This window comes from Chlorocebus sabaeus, chromosome 20 (genome assembly GCF_047675955.1).
Source record: "Chlorocebus sabaeus isolate Y175 chromosome 20, mChlSab1.0.hap1, whole genome shotgun sequence".
Classification (NCBI taxonomy): domain Eukaryota; kingdom Metazoa; phylum Chordata; class Mammalia; order Primates; family Cercopithecidae; genus Chlorocebus; species Chlorocebus sabaeus.
The window spans coordinates 55,538,472-55,559,040 of NC_132923.1; the positions used below are offsets into that span (position 1 = coordinate 55,538,472).

The 20,569-nt window shown below is 37.6% G+C and overlaps 1 protein-coding gene and 1 long non-coding RNA gene across 3 annotated transcripts in view; one reads left to right on the forward strand and one right to left on the reverse strand.

Moving 5' to 3' along the window:
* ADGRL2 (adhesion G protein-coupled receptor L2) overlaps nt 1-7,697 on the reverse strand; it is a 694,457-nt gene extending 686,760 nt beyond the window's left edge. The window contains exon 1 of the mRNA XM_073007173.1: nt 7,322-7,697. The gene's annotated coding sequence lies outside the window, so the exon portion shown is untranslated. The remainder of the gene's footprint in view (nt 1-7,321) is intronic.
* The window catches only part of LOC103224548 (uncharacterized), a 39,649-nt gene continuing 25,711 nt past the window's right edge, over nt 6,632-20,569 (forward strand). Inside the window, exons 1-3 of one of the 2 annotated variants that reach the window (XR_494191.3) lie at nt 6,632-7,340; nt 12,945-13,113; nt 14,448-14,901. This is a non-coding gene — a long non-coding RNA (uncharacterized lncRNA). The remainder of the gene's footprint in view (nt 7,341-12,944; nt 13,114-14,447; nt 14,902-20,569) is intronic. The other variant, XR_012089620.1, reaches the window with a different exon arrangement.

A 20,569-nucleotide genomic window follows, 5' to 3' on the forward strand; every position in this document is an offset into this window, starting at 1 on the left:
TAGTTTCCAAAGAAATCAGAAAAATCCTACAAAGCTGTGAAATACCCTCTTGATTTTTTCATGTCCTGATGCTTCTTTTCTTCTGACATGTGCTATGTGCTCTCCTCTCACACACAAAAAGCTAAGAAGGAGAGTCTTCTTAGGGGGAGTTTTATATTTGTCTGATTCATAGTCAACTCTTTCAAAAGTTTGCAATCTGGCTTTTGAACTTTGGGACTGGAAACTCATAGTGGCCTGCACGGATACCACTTTCAGAAGGAAATTCAGCAAGCTCTGAATTAGCACCTATCACCCGAGAGGCTAAGAGCATAGACAGGCATGCCATTTTAAGAGCCGTAGAAATTAACACGTGCTGATCCATAGGCATCAGGCCTTAAGGATATTAAATTAGGACCTGAGAAGCAGAATTAGGTGAAAATATTAATTTAAATCAACATTATAAATGTGACCCCCAGCATAGGAAGCGTCTTTCTTTAAGGATATGCTAATTTACAACTGTGGTCTGCTCACTGCCTATGAGAAGACCTAAGAATTTTAAGCCTCACTTTGTTAGTAACAGCACTTTGATGTCCCGTAAATCTCTTTTCTTTTCTTAGCTACAAAATAAAATGAAGTCATGAAAAATTTAAATACCCATGTCTGTGAGTGGGATCCAGGGTACTATAAATTTGATTTTGAACAGAAAACAAAATGAGGATAAAGAGGTACTTCAAATGTCTTCAGTGAACTTAGCATTGTTTTGGGCATGTAGCAGACATTATTTTATTTCTTTACTATAAAGCTGAGAAATGGGTATTTTTTCCATCTAAGGAAGCTGAAGCTCAGAGAGATTCAATAATACTCCCCATATATTGTGTTCCAACCAAGGTCTGTCTGTCTGAAACTAGTACTCTTTCTGTTTCATTATGTTTTCTCTGTAAATTCAGTTTACATGATTTTTAAATGTCTTTGGCTTTTGTTTTCCAATGAAGAATGTAGAATTTTAAACCAAGGTCCTACATCTCTCTCATCAATTAGAAATACATATCCACAGTCACCCGTAGGCTGCTCCATCCCTCTCTGAAACTGATAACACCCCAGAAGCCAGTATACAATGACTTTTCACTTGCTAATCAAAAGGATTTCACAAATACTCTAACATCTCAATGGCTAAAGGCTGAAAAAATGGAATGACTAAGAGCTGAGAAACAAAATGCGTCTAGCATGTGGTTAGAGTACCTCAATGGGTGGAAAATCTATGTGTTTAGTTCTTTTACCTACTCCGAATCTTTGGAGGAACTGGAACCTTTCCCCTGGACCTTGGCACCCAGAAAGGGATAGAAAGTTCTGCTTTCTATCCACATTGGTGGACCCCAAACTGCTTTTTCTGTTTTGCTCCTGCCAGCACTGCCTCCTGAGGTCCATGTCTCATTGTTCCAGGAGCATGCTGGCTGGAGATCATTGTACCTTGGAAGCTGCCCTGAAACTCACTTCTCTGACAGGCTCTATCTCCATATTGGTTCGGTGATAGTGTCTACCTGGGTAAAACTGGATTTGCAAAATTCCTTTTAGAACCTGATTTATGGTTGTAAACTCTTTCTGTAGATTTCTTATTGGATTGACTATTCCATAGTTTGCCTTAAAAGCCACCTTACATTCTCTTTGCTTTCATCGTTGCTTAGGAGCCTAACTCCTCTGAACATATTCATTTCTGGAGAGTCAAAGCTTTAGGATGAAGAACAATTTCTCTTTAAGATTAATTATTATTTCTATTTCATTTATAGTATCTGAAGATTTAGTGACAGAGGTTTAAAGAGCTGAAAACTGAAGTTAATAAAAAATTGCCAAAGTCTGAATTCTTTAAAATCTCCTAAACCCTCCTCTCCTCATCTTTCTTCCCCATTCCCCCACTATATTCTGTATTTCTCTATTTTTCTCTTTGTCTTTCGGTCTCCTTCTTTTCTTAACTTTTCACCTTGGTTCTTTTGCCAGTTGCCTCTCCTTTTAACTTCCAAAAAGAGAAATCATAGTATATATTTTTTTTATCCATTGGAATAATTTCCTTTCTTGTCGCAATTTTTAAAATTAAGCATGTGTAAATTTTAATACACTGTCAGAGAGCATAGGCTCAGTATTTGGAATATAGCTAAGTCTCAAGAAATGTGTTGGACGGATAGATGTTCCTCTCATTGCTCCTGAAACAATTTTTAAAAATATATAACCTAAGCTAACTCGATTTTTACAAAATTCAATCAACCATTCAAATACTAATCAAGGGTAGGCTCTAGTCTCAGTGCTGAGGCTAGGACTGTGGAGGACACAGATTAAGTATGATTTTCACTCTCAGGTAGTTTACAAACTACTGGGAGTACAAGAATATGACCCATGAAACAACCTGGGGAATATGAAAAAAGAACACAATTAGAGGCTGACTTGTGTGATATAAACTGCAGGCATTGTGAATGCACAGAAAAGAGGTCTCAATGCAAAAAGGGCGCTTGATTAATTTTTCTGGGAGAAAATAGAAGGAACTATATATAACAACAACCATAAAACAACAACAGTAACAAATGGACCTTCTAATCCTGGTACATCTTATCTAATGAAGTTTTGCTTACCAAAATGTACGTCTTATCTACTGAAGTTTTAGTTCTGAGCTTGAATATGTTAACTGTCCAGTCTGAACTGATTGCTAGTACATTTCAGAGTTAAGTTGTTTAAATATTTTTTGCACACCTTCCTCAGCAAGAAAAATCCCTTGGTTTTATATTTAATTGCAGGAAGTTGACATCTTTTTAGATGGGGAGTTCGGTATTGCAGCCAAAGAATTTAGTAATGAGGGACATGTTCTTCAAATGGTTGTAGGGCTGTTTTAACTCCATTAGATGTTTCTATCAGCACAGACTCAAAGTCACCATCCTCTGTTCTCTTCTCACCACTCTTCTCTTCACTCTCCTTTCTATTTTTTTTTTTTTTCCTTTCAAGGAGAGAGTATCAACCAAGTAATGGAGAAATCAAATCTGAAAAGAATGTCTCACAGACTAAGGGACTCACTCAGCAAGAGATGATGACGGGGTTAGCTCAAATTTAAATTAATTCCCAACGTTTCCCATACCAATGGTCGACATCTAACTTGGCTAATTCGAGCAAAACTGATATATTAAAATAACTTTAAAGGTAGGTTCTTGTGCTTTTTGCCTGCCAGCAGATAGAGCTTGTGAATATACAGGGCAGTCTGTCTGCCTGGTACTTCAAAGAAGATCTAAAAAGAATGCTGGTATCACAGAAGACCATCAAAATTGTTTTCCATTTGTTACTTGAGAAATGTGTAGCTTGCTTAATTGCTACTGACCCGTGTTCTGCATACTACTGCCACTTGATTATGTGTTGATGCTGTTTGGGTTTTGGCTTATATTAGATATCTGATATCCACAGGTCAAACAAACACCGTCTTTGAATCACATCCCTATGGGTTACATACATAATAGTTCATCTTTTCACAGTGGGAGGAAAGAAAGTGGGAGACAATTCAAAGGCTATCCCAAATAAACAGACAGAAGTAAGGCCACAAATGCTACCCTGTGCAGACCTGTTCTTACTCAGTTCTCCTTAAGGAGATAACAACTACTGACACAAGAAGAGATAATTATTTTCAGTGTTTCACCATCAGACCGTTTCAACATGCATTGTTACTTCATTTTCTTTATCTCCTTTTCTAATGTGCTGGTGTATTTTGGCTGGGGAAATTTTCATTCAGATGCATCCAGTGCAGTGAAAAATGAGGAAAAGAGCCACAACTACCCAGAATATTTTGAAGAAAGGTATGACAAGACAGAAAAAAAAAATATTTTTTTTCTGATGTGAACAGTTGTTTGCATCAAAATTTTAATTGTTATCAGATCTTCAATGGAGTTGCTAGGAAAGGTAGTCAGATAAAGCCTCAGGTTAATTTCCATCATTACTGAACACTTTACACCACTGACAAATTTTAAACATATAAAGAGATGTCAATCTTGCTCTTTAGACAGAAAAACAAGGTGGGGAGTGGTGGCTCTTCAAAGGCTGTCAGTAGACAAGTCAGTCAATTACAGATCTGATTTAGTTCTTAACTCCTTGAGGTAAAAGACAAATGTTCTGCAAGAGTAACCATTCCTGACATGCATTAAATGAAACAACTTTTAAAAACTGTGTGATCATGATAATGCAGATTGAGGTGAAGAGCTTTGAAAAGAGTTGAAAAATCAGGATCAGATATATGAATCCAGATGACAAATGGGTAAATTGAAGCAGTTTTGCTATTTGTGGGGAGTGGAATGTCCCTACTATTAGTCATCAGAGATTTAGGAAGGCATTATTGTGTGATTTTTCAAAGCCAGGAACAGACTAAATGAATTCACATCCCAGTTCTACCCCGACTGTGTGGCCTTGGCTAAGTTACTTAACCTCTCTGTACCTCTCTTTATCTTTGAAATGGGGATGATGGTTTCACTGATCCCTTAGTGGTGGTGTACAAATTTAAGTTATTACCTATAAAGCAAAATCTGTAGGGTTTTCACTCAATATCATAGTCAATCCGTATGCAGCAATAACTTCCATGATTTAGAAATATATATGGCATTATAGAATCCTTCCTGAAATTTAAAATATTTACAGATGATATTGGCAGTGAATGTCTGCTGATGACGCACATCATTTCCCTTTAAGCAGGGTTGCAAGTTTCTATGGCCCCAGTGAACACTCCTGAAGTTAGATAGAACTTATTAACATCTTCTAGAGCATCCTCTTAAGATGATAATTTATCTTTTTAACTGTATTCAGTAAAAGCAGCAGAAAAGAGCCAGGTGGGAATAACAACCTGGTATTATATATAGCCATAAAGTTTACCAGTTCTATAGATTCTGCTGCAAGGCACACTAAAATGGAGTAAAATGTAACTTATCTTGAACAGTTGCTTGAATGAGTTACTAGAGGAATGGCAAGTTTACAGATGAAGCAAAAGAAACCCAAGGGAGTTGAAGGTTGTGACCATTTTATTTAGGATGCATAGTTGTAAAACCTAACTTAAGGCATACAAGAGTTAGGTCTTTGGAGAGTTTTCTCGGAGGTTTGCAAACAAATATGAAAGTCTATAAAATATGTGCTTTTGAAATAACTCTCTGTGAAACGATGGTTTGAGGGTCCATGGGGAGTGCCTTTATACCTGTCAAACCCTAGTAATTTGGTTGAAAAGAGAATGCCTGGTTGTTTGCATTTTCCCTGTCCCCAAAAGATCTCCTTGGCCACTTTTTGTATCTATCCTCAGCTTGACTGCTGACAGAGTATTCCATGGAATTCCTTTGTTCTGAAAGGGCATCCTTTAGTTTCACACTAGTCTCAAGTTCACATAACCAGGCAATCCCATACACCTTTCCATCTGTTCAGGTTTTCCTGTGTAGGGTGCTGTTCTCAAACTCGTTTTAAATATGAAATTGTCATCCTTTACTGTTAGTAAAGGATCCTTTTCTTTCCCTGTAATGCTGAAGGTGTGAATGGAATTCTCCAGCGACAGTGTCTGTGAAGAAGATATTCATGGACAACTACATGGCTCAAATAGATAAATTCAATTAGCCCTTCCTGGAAAGCCTCAGTTTACTTTACAACTCAGTATTTTAAAGAATTTTAAAGAAATTCTAATTACTGCGTAAGAAATAAGTCAAATTCCTCTTCTCTCACTGCGAAGGGCTTTTATTACCCACTGCTATAAAACATATATCTTTTTTTTTTTCTGTTGCTATCCTAGCTGGGTAGCTTGCATACCAATAGGATCACTAAAATGCCACGAAGCAGAACATATTTATCTGTTAAATTCTACGTACAGTAACCTAACAAATGCCAGAGACAGAAAGATTGCCCTCTGCACAGTAATACTTGTGTAGATGTTTTCTTTATGCTAACAATGACAGGGCTTCATGCCTTGTACTGTACTCAAAAATCAGGGTGCATTTTTTTTTTCAATAGAAGACTCCATATCAAAAAGAAAAAGAACTGCACATTTTTGGCGTTGAGATATTTTATGTGGATAATAAATTTTTTTCCCTCGAACTCCACTAACAAGTATCTACCTAGAAGATGAAATGTAAGATTTATGTCATCAGAACTATTCAGTATACCAGAGGATAATTTTTTCTTCTTTTCAGGACTGTCAACTTTGTTTACTGTTTATGTTCAATTCTATCCTATATAAGAGATTAAATTGCCTTGTCATAGCCACATGTCAAAGCCTTCTTAGAAAAATAAGATAATACATGCAAAATTATATTAATAAGGAGTACTTTCAAAGACATATTACATTTATTGAAATCTAAATTATAACTGGAATGTTCTAATTATATTTGTACTAGTCAAAAAGAGATTTTTAAAGTATATAATGTTATGACACCTTAGTATGTTTTAAAATTGATGTGACTAAAGAATGATTAAAATATTATAAGGAACTTCAAGGAGACACATATGAAGTAATGTAAGCCCAGGAATTGCTTACATAAATCACCATGTATGTTGTCAAATCTGCTAGCCTGTTACATGCATTTTTAATCCAAACTTAATCATTTGGCTATTGAAATCATTCTAAAAAACTGATCTCAAACAGTGTTATACAAACATCGGGGTTTTTAAAAGCCTTGCTACATTTAAACTTTTTCATAATACAATTTCAATCTCAAAACAATAAATAATCACATGGATAATGACAGTAACTGAATCCTAACTAATTGTAATACTTCTGCATAGCCTAGTAACAATTTAAAAATGGTGAAGAATAAATCTGTTTGACAGGCCTGTTAGCAATAAGGCCTTCAGCTTTTTGCTTTGCAGCAAAATGAAGTAAAATCTATGATTTTATTGCTGTTGTTAGAAACATTTCGACAGTTAGTTATTTTTCACAGAAAATGCTGCAGGAGGGACTCTCCAGGTTGGAAAAAAAAAAAAAAAAAAATCTTAACACGGTTGAATTTTACACTTGGCTATTATTGGCCAGCATATATAATAAGTTAAAACATACTGAGAAATTAATATTTTTCTAAGAGGGAAAACTTGATAGAGGATTATATTTCTACATTACAGAGTGTATACTCTAATCTTTCTGGCATTGTAAAACTGAAGCTGGCTGCAGGGAAAATAAACATTATAATAACCGGCACTTAAACAATTGTACCTATATGGCTAAGTAACAAAAGCGTGAGGCACCTGGAATCACAGTATTTGTGCCTAATGCCAGCAACAATATAAAGCATTCAAGTGACATTTGATAATGAGCAGACAGTGGAGGCATTACACACGTCTTTAGAAGAATCAGACTTCCTACCTTGAAAAGGCAGATGGAGGTAAGTTCCTTTATAAAAAAAAAGTTGTAAGTAAAGCCAGGCAGCAGTTGCAGTAAATTGAGTCCTTTCAGTCACTGTATACATACAGCAGTTCTGCAATAAGGGGAAAAATATAATGGGAGGAGCGGCTGTGAACGAGTGACCTCCTCAAGCTGAGTCCTCTCTGTGAACCAGGCATTGAGAGCCACGGCTCCTGATTTGCATGGATTATCTCCACTTGAACAGATACAGAGCAGATACATTTAAATTGAGCTGGCACAATGGCAAAAAGATGGAAGAGTGCATGAATGAGGGACAGCGCAAGAGAGGGAGAGAGAAAGAGAAACAGACACGAGATCGGAGAGCGTGGATAAGCTGGTTCTTGCAGAACTGTGTCTCAGAAGAGCTACAGCTCCCTCTTCATGTCACAGTTGTAAGATAAGAAATGTTGTCATTAAGAACTGGTTAATCATAGAGCAAAATATACTCAGATTAGCTGATGTTCGGTCCGATTCGATTTTTACGAACATGTTATGATTCTCCCTATTTTGTCATTAGGATTTTAGACAGCATACCCAAAATCTTTTATTAGTGGCCAGGTAAACAGGTTTGGATGAAATTCTGAGTTTTGAATGAGATCAGTGTTTTGGCTTGAATGGCGTAGACAGCAGTGAAAGAATACAGACAATTAGTTAAGTGGAATATTTATTTTGAAAGAAAATAAATCCCTGTTAACTTTCAATGAGCCAGTGATATGTACTACAATGTAAATAGAAAATAGTACTTAAATATTTCTTAATGATTGTCTGAAAAGAACCCAACTGTACTACTGAATGGGAGCTTTTCAAAAATCTCTTTAAGTTGCTATTTTTGTTTTTCATGTTGCTTCTTATTGGCATTTCAGGGTAAAAGAAATCCCTCTCTTTGTACAATACAGATGTATCTTTAAATAAACAATGACTATTAACTTATTCATTTAGCATCTTTAGAGTTTTCTGGGTTGTTTTATATTCATATTCTTGTTTTAAAAATGAGAAAGAGGAGAGGGCAAATACGATGATAACTCTTGCCAACAGCCACTCAATATAGGCCCATAGCAGATCTCAGAAGAAAATAATAACCCTCTTTTAGGAAGCTAATGTGAAGCCTGCCTTCTCTTTGTGTAAAAGTGTCTGCAGATACTTAAATAGCCTGGCAATTAGGTGAATTCAAAGGAAAAATCAGTCAGTCAAACCTACTAGTTGACTGCATTGCTCATAGTCTCGTAGGAGCCAGCATTAATGTGGTGTGAACCAAGTGGTATAGGTTAAATATATTTCAACAAATGGCATTACAACTCTCAACATAAACATATGAGCATATTTGCAGAGAGTAGTAAGGAGTTCAGTTAGATTTTTGCTGCTATTGGGACTCTACAGACTGTCAGGAAAGATAAAAAAAATTTAAATACACTACACTTATAAGAACTCTGACTTGATGGACAGAAGTGATACTTTAAAATAAATCTCAAGGAAAATGCCAACACACACTTGCATGAGATTTACTGAAGATCTGGAGTTTCTGAAGTATGCAAGCGTAGTGACTTTAACAGTGTTTAGGAAACAATTGCCTGAAAGTAAGAGGGTGGAGACAATAGTTATTTTATGTCTCTGACATCCAATAGTCTGATTGCTCTCTAAGTGGATGGGTGACTTCTCAGGTTTTTTTCTATCTATTTGGATACAGCTTGTACGCAGGCTGGACTTGTAATATTACTGAGGTCTTAATATTACTTTTCAGGTTGTAAACACTTTTGAATCAAGGACCATATGATTTCCTCTAAAACATCTCCCTAAATATTTTGAAATTGTCCTTTACCTATTGTAGATGTTTCATAAATTTTTGCTGAAAAAATATTGAAAATAACAGCAAAGTGTTTATATTTCCTATACCTGTCATTTAAGGTAAAAATTGGATTCAGAAATTATGATGTCTTCTGTACTCTCATGAATAGAAAAGGAAAGGTAAATACAAATATCTTGTCATATAAAGCAAAGTGATAATAGTACCAGTAGTGCTAGATTGTATATCGACATGGAACTATAATTTAGGCCCCCTTCTTTAAACCAGGGGATGCCTTCCCGATGGCATATTTAGTGGTATGAGTCACAGCTTTCTGGGCACCAGTTTTGTGACTCAGACATTTATCTGTTCGACCATGGGCAAGTTAACTAACTTCCTTATAAAATGTGGATAATAAAATAACCTTACTTATATGGTTGATGTAAGAAATAAAGGAAGAGGCTTAGCATAGCCCCTGGGTAAACACTTAATCAGTGTAAAATATAATTATAATTATTACAAATCTGTTTCCATTGAACTTCATTGTCTATCTCTAAACCGGAAGTGTTATTATGGTGTCTACTGAATGTAGAAAAAAGATGACTGCTTGTTATTGGCTTTTTCTGGTCATTGCATGAGAGGGGGCTCCTTCCTGTTCACTGACAACCAGAAAGAAGGGTGTTTTTACCTTTTCATAAAAGACAAAAATAGAAATACTGTTCCCAGGAGAACCACAGAGTGTTGTAGCAGCAGATCCAACCTTCTGTACAGGAATGGAAATGGCTTGTGTGGTACAATGTGAAGGGCACCCAGAAGCACTCTGGTCCAGAAATATCTTCCCATCTGTCTTCTCCTATTTCCTGAAATGCCACCATTAGGGGTTCATTTCTATGTTTTACTGGCTTCTCAGTCTCTTTTTCAATTCACTCACTACTGGCAAAATTAACACATGAATGAATTTACACTTAGAGTGACACATGAATTCACAGTAGTTCTAATTATTCTATCAGCGGTACTTTCTTGTAGTAACAAGGTTGAAGATCAGCATGCCAAGGAAAGGTCAGATTTCAGTTAAGGTAGAGAGAAAGCTCCTTTGGCGTATGTGGCACTGTGTAGGGGTAATGAGGATGGTGCCCCACCTGTGCTGCTAGTGTGGGAGGGACCCTGCAGCAGGAACTCAGAGGGTGACTGTGAAGGAGGTGGCCTCCTGGTTCACTAGAATGAGGAGGAGGGATTCATTCATTCATTCAATAAAAATGCGGTGTTTTGTCAGCAAGTACCTAGGGTATATATATGAAAATGTATGATACTTGCCTTCAGTTGTTAGCAAAAGTGATGGAAACAGGTATGTAAACAGATTGATACTAATATTGAACAACTGTACAAAGAAAAAACAAACAGAGAAAGGAAAGCAAAGAAGGCAAAACACCGTTGGGGGTAATTAAGGAGTTCTCTATAAGCTAGATGATGCGTGATGTGACTCTTGATGACAGAGTAGGAGCTGTTTGGGCAAATAAGGGATGCAGGAGGAGAAGGCCAGGGTGAACGAACATGAGGACAGAGACAGGGCAGCAGGAGAGAGCGCCACGAGCTGGGGCAATCAGTGGCATATGCTCAGAGCATAGAGTAGAGGATCAGTGGGAAATGGGACAGACCAGCTGGAATGTTAGGGCATGACTGGGGAGCAGGTCACAGAAAGGAGAAACACTGGGCATAAGCATGATGGATCATTTGTACCTCCTGGGCCTCAGCCTTCAGCTTGCACATGTGTTCTTCCAGGCTCCCAGACCTGGGAACACACACATAGAGAAATGTTTAAATGACAAGAAGAGCTGTCTACCATGACAAAAAGGGGGATATGGTGCCAATTAGATTAGAGATCTAAGTATTTAGGGAGTGGAAATGTGCCAAAATTGTTTGTGAGTATCTGCCACCCCATTTCCTAACCCAAAATGGGTATATACTTATATGAATTTAAATTAATTGTATTTGGAGACTTCGGGCGCAGCAAATCAAGGTGGGAATTGCTGCTGGAGTCCTGGAACTCATTTAGCTTAGAAAAAATATCGCACTTTGAAATCCTTAGTGAGACAGATTACCAGCATTAATGCCATTAATACTAATGATGGGTAATAATTGGAAAATTATATTTATAAAACAATGATAACAGAGTCAAATCAAATAGCAAACCTCCCAAGTCTAATATAAGACACTATATTATAAGCTTCCCATTCTCTTCTATTGCTTGAATTTTAGTTATTTTGACATATTTATCCAGAAAATATTGAAGTTTCTATACTTAACCCAGGAATGACAAATTGCTTCTTGTAAATATTACGCTTACAGTAAAATTCACTCTAAGATAAATGATTACATAGATATTGGACCCAGTAGTGGGAAATACATTTGAATTCTAATAAGGACTGGTTTAAGCTTAAAAACAATTAATAACTGTCAATTTCCCATAAACACAATGACAAGTAAAACCTCCTTTTTTTTAGGCACCCAAACCACAAATGATTAAAAAAGTATGCTGATTAACAGAATGACTGAATATATTAGGATTATTTTAAATTATCTTTCGATTGTAGCCCTCCCTCCTCACCCCCACTGGCTACAACGAAGGTTGAAAGAGTGGTTTCATTCAACATTCCATTCTTTCCCAAATATTTTAAAACTATTTAAAGTTCCATAGCAGCCAGGGAGGTATGCTATTTGAGTTTCCCTTCAATAAAAAACCTTGTGGTTCTCCGGCAGGGAATGAAGTTAGCTAACAGACTCCACCTTCAGAATTCACCTTATCAGGTAGTTCTTAGATAGTGACTAAGATTAATGGGGTTCTTTCGGCCTGTCTGTTTCCGCCCAGTGCAGAATTCCTCTCATGGGCAGCTTTTATTCCTAGTTCCCTTTGGGTTGGTCAAGACTCTCAGATTTGCATTGTGGTCTGAGCCTTACCTGCTCAACCCCTGACTTTTTCCTGTTTTGATTTTCAGAGGTTTGGGTCCCTGATCAAACTCTTAAGACTCTTACATCCCTGTTCCCTTTCAGTGTTTGCTTCCCAGCAGACACAAGTTCCTAACGATTAACAATTTTTTATGTGACGCAGAACCAACCCTTTTTTCTCACTCCTTCACTTCAATGTTCACAGATCTGGGTTCTTGCTCTCATGTATCCATAGGACTCCTAGACAGCTCCACAGCCATGTCTACTTCCCAGATATTCTTAATTCTGAAACAATATTCTTTGCTGAGGTAAAGGTTCTTCAGAACTTGCTCCCACTGAATGGGTTCTCAGATTACTTCTTTGTTTCCATATCTCTGGTGTACTGAGTACAAAACATAGTCACTCTACCAAACAAAGAATTGAATACCCCAACAGACTTATTAGACTAACTGCAACAGACAGACAGGCAGCACAAACAACAGGTTGATGTACTTAGATCAATAAGGCTCTGGAAGACATTCAGGTTCAGTGCTGAAAGAAGTTCACATTAAGGAGGGTTTGAAAGATGTAAGAGAATCTAAAAGGATCTTGCTGGTAGGTAGTGTGAATTCTTTGTGATATAAAGAGTGACAGAGAAAACTGGATGAAGCTTTAGGAATGAAGTCGTTAGTGAAAATGATTGGGCACTGGGATTTTAAATTCAATTCCTAGCTCTACTACCAAGGTACTTACATGTTTCCATTGCAAAAAGGATAATAACTTGCCGTTGTATTCCATTTGTAAAACACTACCTGTTTCCCAGACAATGACATTGCTTAACAATAAAGGCATATCACTATTACAGAATCCCTTGCATTTTAGATTCTAAGATGAACGTCAAGGAGGAAAATAATCCTTTTGAAAAACTCTGGCGTCTGCAAGCCATTCCTAAAGAAAGCTAGAAAGCCAAGTGACTTATGCGAAGAAGGTATCTACCTGAACTCTGAACCCTAAAAAATAGGTCTCCATAACACCTGCTATCACTCAAGAAGTAAGTATATTATTAACTTGTATATACAGATATAACTATCTCAAGTAAAATTGCAATAATTTGTTGTTCCAGGTTAAGTAAATAAGAATCCAACACCCTTAAAAAGTTACTCCAAATATTTATAATGTTCAAAAAATTTAAAAAATAATGCTCATTTTGACAATTTCTTGCATATGCCCATCCTAATTCTAATCTTTGATTTGAAGCAATAGTTTGCTCCACCTGCAAATGCAGGTTACAGACACTAAGTGTGTAAGGATTCTGATTCGTTTGTTAAGAGAATGGAGGAAGACCAAGAGATCACGGCATTTGCTGACTGAGCTGTATTTTAGTTTCTCTTCCAATCAATTCTGTCATTCATTTATTTCTTTAGTAAATATGTATTCAATATCTACTGTCTGGGGATACAGTGGTGAACAAAGAGAGACTTGTTTCCTTTCCTTGTGGGGTTTATTAGCTAGCAAGGAATAAGTAACTATATTAAATAATATGCTAGATTGCAAAACCTGCAACAATAATTGATAACTTCCATAGAGGAGTGGAGTCTATTTTCTCATCCCTTGATTCCGGACTAGTTTTGTGACTTAGTTTGACCAAAAGAATTTGACAGAAGTTAAATTGTACCTGTCTTCCCAGGGTCTTGCAACGTCTGCTCACTCCCTTGGAACAATTTGGCTGCTACGTAAACAATCTCAGGCCAGCCTGTGAAGGATGAGAGACAACATGGTGAAAGACCCCAGTCATCTCAGAAATCTCAGATTGGGGCATCATAAATTATTCAGTTCCTGCTGACCCCCCTAGCAAATTGCAGATGCATGAGCTTGCCCAACCTAGTGGCCAGTTAAAGCCAGTCATCAATCTGCAAAATCATGAACTAAATACATGGTTTTTTTTTTTTGTTTGTTTGTTTTAAGTTTGGTTTGGTTTTAAGTCACTAACTTTTGGGGGCATCTACAAAAGCAGACTAACACAAATGACAAAAAGAGCTATGATAGGAATAAACTTAGGGCACAGAGCACAGAGATATGTTAATCCAATCTATTGATGTCAGGGAAGTCTGCCAGAAGGAAATGACATTCAACCTGAGATGGATGGAGCCAGAGTGGCAGCTAGCTAATGACCTTGACCTCAGTGATGTAAAAGCTTTATAGGAAAGAAGGCATTCCTACCACATACATCAGGAATAACTGCAGACACTCAAGCCAAAAACCTTGAAATTGCCCTTGACTCTACTTTTACTTCTCACATAAAATCCTCTGTAAATTCTGTCATTTTTATCTACAAATATATCTAAGATCCAGCCATTTTTCACTATCCCCACTACTATTTTTCAGATACAGAACACATACTCACCTGAATCAGCTCCTTATGTCCTGTGGTCTCTGAGATAAGAAAGACTTCCTGCTTCCCTGTAGTCTACTTCCACCACAGAAACTAGAAAAAGCCAGCTAAACAACAAGTTAGATGTCATTCTTCTGCTGAAAACCCTCTGTAGTGAGTTGAATTGTCCCGACCACCCCAGAAGATATCCAGATCCTCTGGAATCTGTGAATGTGACCTTATTTGAAAAAAAAAAAAAAATCTTTGAAGATGTAATTAAGGATCTTAAGATGAGATCATCTTGTATTACCCAGATGGGCTCTAAATCCAGTGACAAGTGCCCTTATAAGGTACAGAAGGAGAGGATGCAGTGACACTGAGGAGAAGGCCACCAGAACACTGAGGCAGAGATTGGAGTGACATAGTCCCAAGCCAAGAAATGCCTGGAGCCATGGGAAGCCAATTAAGGTAAGGAGGAAATCTCCCTTAAAGTCCTTGGAGGCAGCACAAGTCTACTAACATCTTGAGTTTGGACTTCTGCCCTCCAGAAGAACTACGGGAGAATACATTTCAGTGGTTTTAAGTCATTTACTTTAAGAATCTGTTATGGCAGCTCCAGGAAACGAATACATCTTCCAAAGGTTTCTTATCTCTTTCAGAGTAAAACATAACCGCTGAAGTCCTAACATTGGCTCACAAGGCCATGCCTGGACTCCCTGCCCCTACATCTGACCTATCTGACACCATATGGAGCACTCTCCCTACTCTCAGCGTGTGAGCGTCTCTGATCTTCTCACTGTTCCTCCATCACATAAAGTATACTGCCTTCTCAGGGTCTTTGTGTTTATTGTTCCTTCTGCCTTGCATGGTCTTCCCCTGGATATTCCACCTGTCTGACTCTTTCAGAATTTTCCCCAAAAATGTCTTTCACGTAGTGAAGACCCCCTGAACACCCCATTAAAATTCCACCCATTGTCCACTAACTTCCATCCTTTGCCCAGCCCTCTCCATCTTCTCTGCCTTACCTCTCTTTACAAACCTCATCACCTTTGACCCAATATATGTTCTATTTATTCATGTATTTGTTTAGTGTCTTCCCAACTAAAATCTGAGCTCCATGAGAGAGAGATCTTTGACTTTTCCTCACTACTTTATATGCAGCGTTTAGGATAGATGCCCAGTGAATAACTGTTCAATTTAATAAATAATATGTTTACAATGTAAGGAAATTATTTATATGGAGAATCTGGAAACTCTTGACTTTCTCTACTTCTTCTGGGAAACATTTCCAAATCTCTCTAGAATTCCCATTAATGACTGAATTGAACTCATGCTGCTAATTCTCTGGAGTAAAAGAGCACAGATGCTCTAATTTTACAGGACAATGTCACTATTCTGTTATGGCAAGAGGATCATATACAATTTGTACTTTGAAGCCCCTTGGTTTTAACTTGTCACTTTACATTTGACTTCATGCTAGGTTCCAGAACTCTGAGTGAAATAGTAATGAGGGAATAGCAGCAGCACTAACAACAGGTAATGCAAGTTGAAATTTAGGAGCTTTTTAGAAGGTTCGAAGGGAACAGGATGAAAAGGTGGATACACATGTAAAGTGGACTTGGGATGAGGGACAGAGAACCTGTGTCCTTTGCTGATTTTCTTTGATGGGATTTCAAAGAATTTAGGGCATATTCTTAGAGATTGATAGCTTCTAAGCCTCCATTACATATATGCGTGGAGTATAAACACACAGAGTTTGCACTAACCTTTACAGTTCATACTTTCTATATAGGGGACTATGAACCAAAAGCCCAACATCAAATGTATTTGGCAATTAAAATAGCTAATATAGATATAGATATAGAGTATGCATATATATGTGTACCTATTTCTCCAAAATAGATGAGACAATATAAATAAAGCATTATAAGGCATCTTTTGCCCCATCCTCAGTCATCAGAAGAGGAAAATGGATAAAACAGAAAGCTTCAGAAGCTCCTGTCACCATATCCAGGCTATTTTGCTTTAGTATGCAACTTCAGAGATGTCTGCATAGCAACAAAAACTGGGACAATACTTCTGTCCTTTGAAAAGCAAGAGGAGAGCTGAAATGAAATTATAAGCAATGAGCAGGAACATAAATGAGAGGCTGTATTCCAGAAGTGGAATTAGTTCAACTAAACTGAAGTCTAACATAGTAAAGGAGTTTACAATGTTGTGGTATTTTAATTAGGGCTGGAGTTTGGGTTAGATTCAGATAAAAATCCTCAACTGCTTATCCCTGGCATACCAGCACTGCCCAAACATCTTGGTTTGCAAAATTAGGCTGGGAATAGCGCCCAAACAGGATTTCTGAAAAGATTCTTGTGACTTTCTTTTTTGACTAAGGCTTGAAATTCTGTAAAGATTGCAAGAAACTCCCCACTTTTTTTTTTTAATGTTTTGGCTAGAAGCTGGGAGTGAAATAACATAAAATGTTTATGTGTACTTGCAATAAAAGTTACCTACACTAGTTTATGTATTAAAACAAGGTTTGAGTGATTTTTTTTATTTTCTCAAGACATATACTACAGAAAAGCAGACTTACCTATATGCTTCAGTTTGATGACAAAAGGTAATAAATAGATAAGCATTTAAATAAAACTTCCAGTTAATCTGGAAATTAGTCATACATGAGAATATGAAGAATTCAATGAAAATTAAAAAACACATTGTAGCATTAACAAATTTCCTGCAGTATTGTTCTCTTAGTGCTTTGTAGTGAAAACAAAAGTGGTTGAAATGCCTCTTCCACCCTTCTCTCACCTAGTAGAAAGTGGTCTGGGCAGGGGGATTTTAGACTTTTAAGTAAAATAACTTGGAAATATATGCAAATTTGTTACATAATTTCAAGGAAATGTTGTGACAAAAAGAGAAAAGTATACGTCATTCATCAAAAATGCGTTGAGCACTTTGATTTTGAAAACACAATGGACAAAACAAATCCCAGAGAGGTTGCAGTGAAATGGTCTAATAGGGGATGCAGACATTAAAATGGAAAACAGTCATCAGTCTGCATATCTATCTATGTATCTATCTATCTATCATTACCATCTATCTAATTATAGTCTGCAATATGTTTTATGATGAATTCAACTTGGGTACTCTGATATAAATGAGTTGGGGGCTGGAGAATATCACAGACAGTGGCCAAGGAAAATTTAAGATTGAAGCAGGAAACAGAAGAGTAAGAAAAAGTCACCGTATGAGGTTTGAGGAAAATAACATTGCAGGAAGGGGAAACATCATGCGTGATACCTTGGTTTGGGAAAATATTTGGCACACTTAGGAACAAAAAGAGGGTTGGGGCTGGAACTTAGAGAGGGAGGAAGGAAGTGGAAGGAGGTGTAGTTGGAGAGGCAAGACTGTGGGAGCACTCAAGCATCCAGAGGCACAATAAAGATTCTGACCTTTGTTCAAAAGAGAATATAAAGACTTCAGAGGGGTTTGCACATTGCTCCAGGATGGGGCAGGGGTAAGGTGCTGCAGCTTTGTCTCGTTTCCATTTTTAGATTCCTCTCAGCTGCTGCAGAGGATGGCCTGGACTGAGGCACTGGTGAGAGTGGGGAAACCAATGAGGAGGTCACCACCATCAGAAAGATGGAGTACAAAGCGGGGTAGTAAGGGAAACAAACAGGAGTGGTAGAAGGTAGAAAAATAAAAGGACATGGTGATGGGCCGTGAGGAAAAAGAAAGACTCAAAAATGACTTCTAAGTTTCTGGCTTTAGCAATGGGTAAATGATGTAACTTTCAGAGATAGGAAAGGATAGGCAAAGAACTGGATTGGAAGGAAATGAGAAGTTTTGTACACGTTATGCTTGCGAGACTCATGGTTACCTCCAAGGGGAGATGTAAGGAACGTAAGTCGTTGGATACAGGAATCAGGTACTTAGAGTAGCCTGGCCTAGCAATATAAATGAAGAAATGTGATTATAATGAAGTACCCTCTCTGCTTAAACACCCTCAGTGGATTCCCACTGCTATAGCATGCAGTTCAAGGTCTTAAAATTGTTGTTGAAGCCCTTCTACGATCTTACCTTTACAAACTTATATGATTTGTTATACATACAATTATTTTCTGGATTCTAGTACAAGTTAAAATGTAAAGTGACAAATAAAATGCAAGATGCTCAGTTCTGCATGTGATCCTCTCTCTTCTACATGATAGTGTCCCCCGTGTATTCACACTTTGTTTTTACCTCAGTAATAACACTTAATAGATGGCAACACCATTTGTCTGTTTATAGTTCTGTCTACTCTACTGGAAAGTGTATTCGTCAAGGACAGAATAGTTCTTATTAATCTCATTATACTCAAGGCCTAATAGTCAGGGCCCAAAGTGCTTGACATATAGTACATGCTTAATAAATCTAACTGGTAATGCATATTAAACAGAGCAAATAATAATTAAATGTGCTTGGGGAGTGTTATGGACTCTGTGAGCTCAATTCTGGAGTACTGTTGAGTAGGGGCTGGGAATTCCATAAGAGAGTAAAGTATCTGCCCAGATATGACATACTTGATCTTCTGTGCAGTGTTAAATGGGGGTATGTAGTAGATTCTGTGTTTGGTAGTGATAGTTTTAAACTCTCCTGCCATGCTTGGTACTCAAGGGGGCAACTGAAGGGAGGAGATGTTATAAGGAAAAGAAACCCAACGTCCTTTTCTCCCCCTCGTAACTTAACCCTCACAATGCTGCCATTAATAGAACAAGTAGATGCTGTTTTCTTTCCACTTCTAAACATATTTAGGCTGCTCCTCAGAGATTTCTTTCCCTCTTCAAGTCTGCCTTGGAAGTGAATTTTCAACTGATTTTATTTCTATAACAATACACTTTGGAGCCAAAGAGTACATTTTATGACTTGTTGTGGCTGGACTCCTCATTCTGTAGGGATGACCTGGCCTAGCCATGAGTACTCTTCCAGTACAGCCTGGTTCTTCTTCAGGAGAAATTAAAAAGATCTCCAGAACCAATGTGGTCTTTCATTGGCAACAAGCTCAAGAACTTTGCAGCATCTGGTTTGTTAGGTCTAAACTTTTGAATGGCATAGTAAGCCCCAGAAAACTCGGAGGTTTTAGAACTGCTTTATAATTCAGAATGTGAACAAGGCAATGTCTGGAAAGGCCTGTGCATCAAAAGAAAAAAGGAAATGTGAAGGGTGGTAGCTTGAGCTTATACTTTAAGAAGGTTTTCCTATTGTGTGGCAAAAGACAGAAACTGTAAGAGCCTGGAATAAAGGTTACAAATTCAAGTGCCATCAGAAGCCAAGAAAGCAAAGTGCAAGAGTGAAGTAGGCCTAGTATTAGACAGTGGAGCCAGCATAGTGAGCCATGGCCAACTGGAGAGTGCATGCCTGCCCTGCTCAAACCAAAAATAGACACAGTAATTAAAAAAACAAAACAAAACAAAAAACATGAGAGAGTGAGCCTTTAGGCATATACGTCAGATCATGCTACTCTTCTGCTTACAACCCTTCAATGCCCTCCCGTATCTCCCAGACTAGAATGTAAGGCTCTTCCATTGCCTTGGAGGCCCTCCTTGGACTGGTACTTCTCTGATCATACCCTTACTACCCTTTTCTGCTTCTAGCCACTCCAGCCCTTTGCCCTCCTCACTGCTCCTTGAATACAATCAGCATGTCCTGGTTTCAGGTTTCTCTACTTCTTGCATCGTCTGCCTGGAATAATCTTCCTCCAAACTGAACGTACATTCCATTGGTTTTGGCAAGTGTCTACTAAAATGGTGCCTTGTTATAGACAATTTCCCTGATAGCAATCTGCCTTCATCACTCTCAAGCTCCCTTACTTTGTGTTAATTTTATTGTATTTATCACAATCAGACATTTTATATTTCTGAAAACATCTGAAGCGAATATACAGTATTATTTCCATAACCACATTTTCTTAAATATGAGTTTGTGTTTGTGTGTGTGTATTTTACCAGTGCACCTTGGTTTATTCCTGATTAGATATTTCAATGTATGTTACATTGAAAAAGCTGGACATTGTGGGGTTTTAAGATGCAATTTTATTATTTTCCTCAATTTTGTTTTAAACAGCCTCTTTTGAATTGCTTCTCCCACCCACTGTATGAAT